This window comes from Podarcis cretensis, assembly GCF_951804945.1.
Source record: "Podarcis cretensis genome assembly, chromosome: 4".
NCBI lineage: Eukaryota > Metazoa > Chordata > Lepidosauria > Squamata > Lacertidae > Podarcis > Podarcis cretensis.
In genome coordinates this window covers 59,651,194-59,661,318 of record NC_137173.1, presented here as the reverse complement: position 1 = coordinate 59,661,318, position 10,125 = coordinate 59,651,194, and positions in this window count along the sequence as shown.

The window sequence follows — 10,125 nt, the reverse complement described above, 5'->3', positions numbered from 1 at the left end:
AATCTAGAAACTTCTCTCTCTCTCTCTCTCTCTCACACACACACACACACACACACACCCATATGCGCTGGCTCCAGGGGGCTGAGGCACTGTGTCACCCCCCATGCTTTTTTTAGGGGAGGCCATTGTTAGAACTGGGCACAGAACAATGTCAAGATGTTGTGTCGGGCCACCCCAATGTGTTTCAGAAGATGGCACCTCTGAGCCACACTCATTGGCCTTGCTGTTGCATCCTCTACCAGTCCATTCTCCTGCCCTCCACCTGCTGGAACTTCAAGTCTCCTCTAGGCATGTAGGTTCTTTGTGAGATGGAGAAATGTGATTGTGCAGGTTTCTAAATTGCATGGGAAGTCCAGTTGCATAGAGCAGGCTCCTCACTTCAGGACAGCAGCCCCAGTGCATGGAGGGCACAGGAACTGGCTGATAGGGGATGTAATGGGGGGCAGCCAGGTTGATCCTATTTTCCCCATCATGTGATGGTAATAATGTGAGTGGCAAATGAGTGAGTAGCCTACATCTGTCCCTCAAAATAAGGTATATGAAATATACCCTAAATCAGGGCCTTTTTTCAGCAGGAACTCACCAGAATTCAGTTTCAGCACCTCTCAGGTAGTCACCGTTGCCATTCTAACAGAATGAGAAAGGCGGTCGTGGTGAGCTCTGGTACCTCTTTTTCTATAAAAATAGCACTGGCCCAAATGCCTAAGGTATTGATGATATATATGCTTTTAATTGCCACTATCCCTTAATTTATTGGAAAATTCTGGCAAGTTGATTTTTGAACAGTTACCAACGCAACTATTTTGCGCATCTGAGGGCCAAACCAGATGTGACAGTGACGGGCAAGTGTTTTCCTCTTACATGGCTTCCCATTCCACATATACTTCACACCCACCCTATACATTTAAAGCACAATTAGAACACATTTGACTCCCCCTCCCATGGAATCCTGGGAACCATAGTTTATTAAGAGCGCTGGGAATTATAGCTCCATGAGGTGAAAACTACAGTTCTTAGGATTGTTTGGGGAGAGCCATGCAGTTTGAAGGTGGATGTGTGGTTTTACTTAAAACAGAAAAGGACGGCATGTGGTGAGGGGTGCTGAACACTGAGCTCTCCCATGCCTTTCCTCTCTTCAGACTTTTATTTGTGCCTGATTCACTTCTGGCATTAGAGCTAGAAGGAGAGAACATTGGCCCTAGAGCAAATGGGTCGGAAGTGAGTGAGGCAGACCTTTTGTATGTGCTCATTTTACCGTTCAAGAGACCCAGCTCCATTCCCCACATTCTGAGGGTGGTAGTGGTTTCACCCTGAGAGTGAATAACTTGCCCAGGGCCTCCCAACTATTCAGACAAGGCCTCACAAGTATGTAGAGCGTGGCCAGCTCTGCAGAGCAAAATCATTTTCCACACTGTATAAGTTATTTCTCAGTGTTCCAAGTACAATAAGCTTTTGGACTGTCACGGAGCTGCAAGCATGTAACTCTGTGGAGAGCTGTCTTGCTCCAGCTGTATTTTCCCTGTGAGCTAAGCATTCAGAAACATGAGTCACTACAGAGCAGTGAAACGAAATGGGAGCTACTGAATAGGAGCAGTCTTCAGGATCGTTATATGGATCCTTTGCTTGAGACTCCCACAATCCCTTCATTAACATCTGTGATTGAGAAAAACATCCAGCAAGATTCCTGAGGCAATGTACTGTGACCAGTTTTTGCAGTCTTAATCTAAAAAGAAGCTTTGTTTCCAAGAATGGAGGGAACATTACGAGGCATTTTCTCAATAAAGATGGTTCGCAGCACAGCCTGATTTTTGGATGGGAGCCTTCCAAATGTTGCTATTAGAACAAAAACAAAACCCACAAAACCATTTCAATTGCTATGTGCATTTCTGGATTTCCACCAAAAGGGGGGGGGGGGTTCCTCTCGGCAGTATAAAACAATTTATCCCAAAATAGTTAGCTTAAAGCATGAGTGGGACTAATATTTTAAAATATGTGCAATGTGCAATTAAAATGAAAATACTCATGATGTGTGCATCAAAGTAGGTAGTTTCTTTTCTTCTCACCCTCAAGTCAGATACTCATCAAGCAAATACAAATGTGTGTTTGGCTTGCCTATGGAAGGGGAATTACAGTAGTACCTCGGGTTACATACGCTTCAGGTTACAGACTCCGCTAACCGAGAAATAGTACCATGGGGTAAGAACTTTGCTTCAGGATGAGAACAGAAATCGCGCGACAGCGGTGCAGCAGCAGCGGGAGGCCCCATTAGCTAAAGTGGTGCTTCAGGTTAAGAACAGTTTCAGATTAAGAACGGACCTCCAGAACAAATTCAGTACGTAACCAGAGGTACCACTGTAGTCTTCAGAATATTCCTCTTGTGACATTTATTGACTGCACTTCCATAACTCTTTCCTCTCATGCATTTAATTCTCACACCAACTCTATTTATCAGATTTATCAGACACTCTGTAGGCTCTTCAGTGGAGGATCACATCACACTCTCTATCCAAGTTTCTTTCTTGTACTAGGAAAGTTCCGTTATGCTATGTTCATCTCTTCTTCTGCTTACAGTTACAGTACATGCCTTTGTGTGAGAAAAATGAGAGCCAACTTCCAATGTTTTAGAACATAAGCAATATATGCATGTACAAACAGCTGAATATTTTGTAACTGGTTTTTATTGGTGTTCATCCTCCTATCTCTATAAAGGTAATTGAAAGGAAGTTTAGGGTACATACACTGTTGTGTCTCTTTAAGCAGGCAGCAACTCTACTCATTCCTCAGGCGGGGGGGGGGGGGGTTGCTTAAGCAACAAGGGACCTAACTAGCTTTGATAAATGGTTTTTGAACTCTGATGGAGCAGGTAAAGGCACGGTATCCTCTTTTTATACGATGTTATTGGGAATTGATAGATTTGAAGCTCAAGCAATGAGACTGGGAAATTAAATTGTAGATTTAGGTAGACAAAGAGGACCAGCTGATGGGTTGTGGACTCTTTAAGTCAATATTGACACAAACCAAGGAACTGTCTTTAAAGCTTTTGTATGGCTGGTATCTAACACACCTACCATCGTATCTGGTGGGACTGCATGGAGATTCAAATGTTCCGGTATCTGTGTGTGTGAGTTTTTGAAGAAATCTCTAGGATTACAAAACGAAATGTCCCAGCATCTTCAACACTGGCCTTATTATGTTTGTATGTTTGTTTGTTTGATGGATGGAAGCTGCATAAGAGAAACACCTTGCTGTTGTGTGCTTCGAATGTAGCCTACTTATAAAGGTAAGAACTATCTCCAATGCCTCTGGTCCCAGTCACCACTGGCATGTGGCCCCCAGAAGGCTCTTAATTTGGGAATGTGGCCCTACCCAGCTCTACCTCTCTTTTAAATCAGAACCAGTGAAGGCGGTGAAGGTCCTGTGTGAGTGTCTGGAGGCGGTTGGAGGATGGATGGCAGCTAACACATTGAGGTTGAATCCTGACAAGACAGAAGTACTGTTTTGGGGGGACAGGAGGCAGGCAGGTGTGGAGGATTCCCTGGTCCTGAATGGGGTAACTGTGCCCCTGAAGGACCAGGTGCGCAGCCTGGGAGTCATTTTGGACTCACAGCTGTCCATGGAGGCACAGGTCAAATCTGTGTCCAGGGCAGCTGTTTACCAGCTCCATCTGGTACGTAGGCTGAGACCCTATCTGCCTGCGGACTGTCTCGCCAGAGTGGTGCATGCTCTGGTTATCTCCCGCTTGGACTACTGCAATGCACTCTACGTGGGGCTACCTTTGAAGGTGACTCGGAAACTACAACTAATCCAGAATGCGGCAGCTAGACTGGTGACTGGGGGCGGCCGCCGAGACCATATAACACCGGTCTTGAAAGACCTACATTGGCTCCCAGTACGTTTCCGAGCACAATTCAAAGTGTTGGTGCTGACCTATAAAGCCCTAAACAGCCTCGGTCCAGTATACCTGAAGGAGCGTCTCCACCCCCATCATTCTGCCCGGACACTGAGGTTCAGCGCCGAGGGCCTTCTGGCGGTTCTCTCATTGCGAGAAGCAGACCTACAGGGAACCAGGCAGAGGGCCTTCTCGGTAGTGGCGCCCGCCCTGTGGAACGCCCTTCCAGCAGATGTCAAAGCGATAAACAACTACCTGACATTCAGAAGACATCTTAAGGCAGCCCTGTTCAGGGAAGTTTTTAACATGTGATATTTTACTGTATTTTTTGTTTCTATGGAAGCCGCCCAGAGTGGCTGGGGAGGCCCAGCCAGATGGGCGGGGTATAAATAATAAATTATTATTATTATATTACCCCTGCCATTGATAGACAGCAATGTAAAGGTGGGCATTTCTCAGGAATACAAGTTTCTCAGAGGCCAGGTCTACCCCAACCTCACCACTACTCCATCACCAGTTCTACCAGCTGTGACAGATCTACTTGCTGAAGCTAACTACGTTTTATTTTGTTTGCCTACCTACTCTGTAAAAATTAATGTAGATGCTCCTGACCACAGGCCCCCGAACCCTGCTCTATAAACTGGGTGGTTCCTTTTCTTTTCTTTTCTTTTTTTAGAAAGTTAATCATTTTTTAACCATCTCGCTAGGTTTTGGACCTCAACGCATATTGCTATGGGTTTCCCACTGTGTTGTTGTTTTCCCCTCATGCATCTACTGTATCCTTCAAAACGTGTACATGGTAAACTAACAGATAAAGGTGGCAACCCTACTAAAATTTAATCAATAGGGTAGGTGTCTTTTTTATAAAACTGCTTATGTTTAGCAACCGTTTAATTTAAAATATTGTTACAGGCCACCCCAATCTCTGCCAAGTGGTAGCAGAGAATCCAGGGGTCTGTGCACTTAATCAGGGTTTGTGTTTCCTTGAGGAAAATGAGGCACAGCAGAGACCAGTGTATTTGAGAAATATGGTTTATTTTACACATATTTACAACCTAGGTTTTTTGGAGAAATAATTCATAGGATTTACATCCCAAGAGAGGTTTCTCTTTCTCAGCAGTGCAGCATTACATCCTGAGGCATCCTAAGTGCCATCCCTCTCTGTAGTAGTCTGCTATAGCCAGCCAGCATTTCTGCTGCCCTTCAGTCCCCGCATGAAGTTCTGCCCACTTCCTGCTCCTTTACCCAGAAACCCCTGCTCCCAAACCTCTGTTTTAAACCTCTGTAGTGACATCATGCCCCCTGTTACCCTGGAAACCTCCCCCTTGCACTTCTTCTGTTCCGTCCAGTTCTCAGTCAGGGAAAGGACAGTATCTGCATGGTCAAATTGTTCTTAATAGCCTAGTACTTAGTTCTCCTTGTGCGATCTCTTGAACAGGAGAACAGGTTCAGCCTCTATTTTTCCCTGGCCTGACATCTTCCCTTTATACTCCCAAAATCAGCTAAATTCTACCTCCTTACTACATCTAGTATTATGGGGAGTCTGCAGCCACCCACACATTTGTAACAATACGGTATGTTCAAAACCCACCTCATCTGATAGCTCTTCATACTTCATTTATATTGCAAAGTGGAAAGTTTTGTTTAGGTTTGGCACTTCCCTTGGGAGGAGTGAGGACCGAGGGTGACTTTGCAGACATCTGTTTATTTACAGTATATAAATGGAGGAAGACGTTATAAGAATGCAACAGGAGGAAACAAGCAGGCACTGCTAATTCCACAACAATATTTAGTGTAGGCTAAGTATCAGCAAGAGGGATCAAGATGGATTAAAAGGTGCTTGATCCACCTGAAACAAAAATTTGATGATTGACAAAAGCAAATTTATTCAGAAGGTGTCTTGCAATCATGAGCTGAAGGTGCCATGCGATGGTAAATGCACAAACTTCCCTGGGCAGTCTGTTTTAGCATCATCTCCATCACTGAAACAAAGTGTCTTTGTGTTTTAAATTTGTTCAGCATTACCCACAGTATGGATACTATCATTTAATCTGCAGTGTCTTGTACCTTCATTAAGTTTCCATTATTATCAATCTGATTATCTCCACCAAATAACTCCCATCCCACACTTTCCCCCTCCTCAGTCAAGATATTCTCATTTCCTCTTCTTTTTGCAGTATCCCTCATATGAGAAAATCCTGACTGTGGGAGAGGATAGTGTGGGAAGATGGTGGTTTGGAAGAGAACATCATATGGACAACAGAGAATTAGTGGAGGTGCAGGAAGCTTATTATCCACATTAAACGACAATGTGGATGAGCACAGAATGTCAGCCTCTGCAGGAGTTCCTTACTTGATCTTTGTCAACTCGTGTGTATTTTCTCTCTGTATTTGGGTCAGAAGCAGCAAACATCTGGTCAGCATTCCATACTTTTTGCCTCTGACATCACGTCATATTGTTAGGGAGACTCTGAGTTTGTCAGACACTAATATAAAATATTTGTTCCAAGGTCCTCTAGATTCCACAGCTAGACTAGTTACCGAGTTGCAAATTACATGACAATTTGGTACTAGGGATCTGCTAGCACACATGGTGTGCCTCCTATGCACAATTATTGTAACAGGGGAAAAATGCATTTCAGATTAGAATGAGATGCATTGTATTTACTCTGGATCATACTGGACAGCAGGCAGCATTGTATAATCATCATGAAAGAAGCTATTGTAAATCATATTCTTCAGGGACAAAAAATTGCTGCTAGCTGAATGTGAGGCCTCGACCATTATCTTGCATCTACAATTTTTACTTACATTTGGTTTGGCTTTGCTCTTTATGTAAAGTAAAAATATAAAACGACAAAATGAGAAATATGTTGGTATGACTAAAAAATGAAGCTTGGACCAAACAGGTAAGATGTGTCAGGCAGGTGGTTAAAAAAAGCATTTTGCTAAGCTCTACCCATGATTCAAAACAATAAAAAATAACCCAATGCAAGCACAGAGCTACTACATTTCCTTGGATTTTTTAACTATAGTTGGAACATGCTCATTGAGTGTACTGGGTGGAAGGTTTGAGGCCTGTTAAGTATTCTCATGAAAGTGTTTAGTGAAAAGTGTTTTGCCCTGGAGTGTGGCATTTAACCTCTTAAACCTATTCAAGTAAATTACAGCAGGATCATAACAAATTACTCCCACTGGACAAGGAGAGGGTTGTTTATAAATCTCCTTTTGCTGGCAAAAGAAAGTGTTAATCTGGCATAGTCAATTTACACAGGGTGTAGCAATGCTTCTGTACTAGCAGTATGCTACATCTGGAGATCTCTCCCCTCAGCCACATAAGAAGATAGGATTCTGAGTAACTTTGGCCAATCCTAACAAGGGTATAGAAGGCCCAGCAAGGGAACATAGCTCATGGGACAAGACCACATAGCATGAGGCTACATTATTCTGTATCTGTATTTATCAAATTAAGAACCTACAAGCTAGAACTTTGGTAAAAGGACCACAATGCATAGAAACCCCGTAAGGAACATCTTCTGTGCTTGCGACTGTGTAGTTAAGAGTCTCTTTTTCTGGAAGGAAGCCAGGTTCTATTCCTATTGCTTCTGCTTTTTCCCATGTGATTGCCAGCAAGTCACTCAAAAGATACATTTGGCCTTGTGGAGATCACATTTACATTTTTCATGAGTTTGAATCAAACCATCCTCTTGCTTCCGATTGCATTGCGCCTTCTCACAGAGCTACTAGCAAGTATTGTCTACTGTAAGCTTGCTACTGTAGTGCATTCTTCCTTGTTTATGTGTTCCAACTGAAATGTCCGGGAAAATCCAGACATGTGACAACCCAACTTTTGTGTCCGGATTTTCACTTTTTGAAATATGGCAACCCTACTTTACAGACACCAACACAAATACATTGAGTGCAGAATCAGCTTCCCTGCTGTGGGGTCTGAGCCCTTTAGGAGAAGGCTTGTTGCCTACAGGTTCAATGTGCTGTACTTCTGTCCTCTGGACTATAGGAATCGTTGCTGCTATTTCTTATTAATTAATTACTAATACTACCACTACTACGAGAATGGCACCCATTGCCCTGACTTTTCCCGTCAAATGGGATACTTGAAGGCTGCTACTGACTTTTTTGACGGGATTCAAGCCCCTAAGTGAAAAACTGGAGCTTGTGGCTGTGTTAACAGCTGTCCTCCAAACAATGAGCCATGGAGGCTCCTGAATGAGCAGTTCTTCTCAGTGTGTTCATTCATCATGCACTGGAGATGCAGAATGGATGCTGTAACAACACATCATCATGGCATCCATGACACCAATGTGTTTGGTGTCTTCCGTGCATAGATACTATTTGGTGGTCATCAGTGATGGTGGGTGATGGTGGACTTGTGGAGGCTGTGGGAATGCCTGTTAATGTTGCTACTTTATCTCATTTCTTTTGGTATTGTTTTTCTTTCTACTTTGCTGCTGGGAGTGTAGGGTTGTGACTATTTTATGACATAATTACACCAGCCTAGCTAGTGGTGCTGTGGCTGCTGGCAGTGGCATTGCATTCTTTTTTTGCCGCCCAGGGTCAACAGAACCCACTGCGCCAGTCCAGCCCTCGCCAGGTATTAAAACTCATGAATGTGGGGAAATAAAGCAACAAAGCTGTTTCACATATGATGCTATAAAAATCACAAAGGCCATTACCTAACACAATTCATAATGCTTCTGCTCACTAATTTCAATGAAATTAAATATTATTGAATTAGTGCTGTATTGTGACCAATTAATAAATGATTACTGTATAGCAAAATCCTTAATTAGAGCCAGTGTGGAACCTGTAGGCCTCCAGATGTTGTTGCACTGCAACTCACATCAGCCCTAGCTATCATGGCCAACAGTTAGGGATGTAAGTTGTGAGTCCAATGACATTTGGAGGGCTACAGGTTCTCCAGGCCTGTCCTCATTGCCCTCACCTGTCCTGCTCTAAGTCATGAACCTTCTACTGCCAATCTTTTGTTGCAAAACAAATCCTTAAGTGGGAGGAGAGGGAAGACATCTAAACGAGATTTTGAGCTATATATATAAAGGTAAGGTTAAAGGGACTCCTGACCATTAGGTCCAGTCGTGACCGACTCTGGGGTTGCAGCGCTCATCTCGCTTTATTGGCCGAGGGAGCCGGCGTACAGCTTCCGGGTCATGTGGCCAGCATGACTAAACCACTTCTGGTGAACCAGAGCAGCGCACAGAAACGCAGTTTACCTTCCCGTCGGAGCGGTCTGACCTTCTGATCAGCAAGTCCTAGGCTCTGTGGTTGAACCCACAGCGCCACCCGCGTCCCACTGCTATATATATACATATATATATGGTCAAATGGTGTAAATGTTTCCATTTGCAGGTGTCCTCTAGATTTATAATCCAGTTTACTAGCAGAAAACTAGAACTATGAAAATGTTCTAAGGGTCTGTGGGGAAGTAGTTTAGATTTTATGGTATAGTGGTGTCTAGGCTGTATTGCACCATAATATTATGTTTCTATTTAGTTCATGCAACCAGGTGCCAGAGGTATAAGAGAGCAGCTACCTAATTGTTTCAAAAACTATGAAGAAAGCATGCAAACTAATGACAGAAATGAGGGTAGAACTCAGGGTGCATGTGTAGAACAGTTCAGCGAGCAGTTGAAAAACAGAGGACACTTGATCACCATATTGAACAGATAGGAAAACACTATAAGGTATTCCTGCTGGTGGGACTCTACCCTCCAGCAGACACAGGTGAGTATGGACTCCAAGTGCAATTCTTAGCAGACACTTCTTGCTTGCAGTCACATCTGACTATGGTTTAGGTATTAGTTTGAAAAAGTTATTCCAGTTCCTGTTTACTTGAATATTAAATAAAATCACTGAATGGAATCCCTGCACGTGCATTCCAACTAGCAAGATGTTTTTAATTCCAACTCATGTCCAGGAAGATAACAAAATAACATCATAAGCTACAGAATAAAAAGATGACAGAAAGCGCAATGGGTGTGAGGTAAAGCCAAAACAGTAATGTTAGGAATGAAACGTGAGTCACTATATGTAACATATTTTTCCCAGGTCTAAGAACGTAAGGAGTCTGTGAAATTTAAAAGTGCTGAGTACAAATGTAGTCTGGAGACATTTATGCATCTTGCCAAGATGAGGCAGACGTCCCACTGCTTATTATTATTTTAAAATAATAGTAACAAAGAGGGACAAGTCCTCTCAAT